The sequence below is a fragment of the Zonotrichia albicollis genome, chromosome 7 (genome assembly GCF_047830755.1).
Source record: "Zonotrichia albicollis isolate bZonAlb1 chromosome 7, bZonAlb1.hap1, whole genome shotgun sequence".
Taxonomy (NCBI): domain Eukaryota; kingdom Metazoa; phylum Chordata; class Aves; order Passeriformes; family Passerellidae; genus Zonotrichia; species Zonotrichia albicollis.
This window is the reverse complement of record NC_133825.1, coordinates 40,830,928-40,833,170: the sequence shown is the minus strand read 5'-3', so window position 1 is coordinate 40,833,170 and position 2,243 is coordinate 40,830,928.

Below are 2,243 nucleotides of genomic sequence, written 5' to 3'. Positions count from 1 at the left end.
AGCCCAGAGGCCTCAATTAGGGGATAATCCCAGGGCACTCATTCGGTGCCATCAAGAAGCTGCCGTGTCACCTCCTCACACCACTTCCTCAGCACTCATCCCTCTGATGCCCATTTTGCTGGAAGGGAAGAGCAGGAAAACAAATGTGACCTCCAGGACCTGCTGCAACTACTGGCAGCAGCTCTTTCTGCCAAATCAGTAAAAGGAACTGGCAGAAAGGAGCCTGTTATTCCAGTTGTGCCAGACACCTGATGACAGGAGCAATTGATCCCAAATGCAAATACAAATGTTACAAAATAAGCAAGAGTCACTTGTCCTTAAAAGAAGTTTGCAACCAGAAAACTGCATTTTTTCCTTTCACAGTAATAAATTTGAAAACGGAAATTAATTTGTCAGCTGAATCATCTGAAGGTGCTTAGCCTGCAGATTTCTCAAAACAATACTGGGATATTTTTAAAAGTTGGAGAAGGGGAATATAACCAAGCTGTCTCCTTCTACCCCTTTTCTAAGCATCCTTACTTGCAGTATCAGCAGAGGTATGGAAAACATAACAGAGGAATTCAGTGAGCTCAGAAATGTTACACTTTTTCTATCAAGTTCTTAATTTTCCAACATGAATCTTCTCAAGTGGGATAAAGAAAAAATTCTTACTTATTTTCCTTAAGAAACAAATAAACAAAGAAGTCACCCACAAATCATAACATGACAAGTCATCCAAATCATGGTTTCAAAGTGAGCATTCCATGTAAACCTAATGTCTAGTTTTGTGAAATTGCTGCTGAGAAAAGATCTAAGCCACTAACAACTCAATTATAACACTTTCAGACCTGTAGTTGTCAGGATTCATACTGTTTTCAGACTTTTGCATTTTCCCCTTCCCTCATTTCCTACTTTACTACAGCAAGTATTTCAGGGAAGTGCTTAAATGCAAATAGAAATCTGCTTTCAGACTTGACTGTAGTTTTCAAGTACACAGTAATGAGTAGGGAGGGGAGAAAGATCTGTATTGATTTTTTAGTAACTTTGTCCTGAATCACAGAGAGCAGATGGGCAATTTCAAGCAGAATGATTTTATGTCTGATTGAGAAACACACAGAACAAATGAGAGCAAAAGCCAAGTCTCCTGCATAGCAAGTCCCTCCTATGGCAGTCCTCAAAATGGACCATGAAAAGCATCCCTGCCCTTGCAGGCCCCTCACAGATGGGAGACTTCAGAGCACTGCAGTGACACTTCATAGCTATATGCACAAAATTTATAGACCTGCCCTTTCCTTCATGGACAATCAAGGCTGGATGAACAGTGAAAGGCAAAGCTCTTTTTCCCTCTATTAATATAAATGTAGCCAATTCTTTTTTTCTTGTGCAGAGACTCTGTGTTCCTGAACTCAGTGTGCAAATAAGATAGTGTAATGTTATTCTGACTTGCTCTTTACCTCTTTCCAAGTGGCTCTAATAGGGAATAAACATTTCTATGAGCACATCTTGCTCTACTCTCCAGCATTTCCTTCAATCCCTTTGCCATGACTTACTTAAACAATTATTTCTACACTTACACAATCCTGATGCTAACTGACTCACCTGTACCAATTACACCATTGTAAAGGGATTATCTCCATTTAATCCTTGTTGTCCTATAGATACAAATTAGACCAGCATTTGAAATGCACACAAGCCAGCTCAACCTTTGTGTTTAACTTACAGTTTTCTTGCTTGTTGTTCTGTGGCCTCTCTTGCCTTAATTAATATATTCCTACTGTTTCCAATGCCAAAACTCAAACACTCATCTGCACCAAGAGAATTCACCTGTTGTTGTCCTGTGCCTCCCCATAGTACCTTCTCCACCTGTGTCTACTCTTTCACCAGCTACCCAGACTGCACCTCCCTTTTATGTGCAAATACCTCTGAGAGCTCAGACACAGGACCACAGGTGGGTTTGTATATATCCACTCAGAATGAGCAGAGGCTCCATGAGCTGCTGCTCTGCTGGACACCCATTCCAACCAGGGCATGGAGAGGAAATAATTAGTCCACAATTGTAAGGCCTCTTTTGACTATTAATATTTCCTTTAAATTTGCATATTTAGGAAAAATAAAGACAATGACCACAGCCTCTCTTCTGTAGCTCTTCCTCTTTCATCTGTTACATGCCATACATCAGACTTGCTCTCTGCTCTGTGCAGTGTCTCTGTTCCCAGTTTGACATGGTGAAGTTACAACCTTGATTTCAGCCTTAGTGACATGAT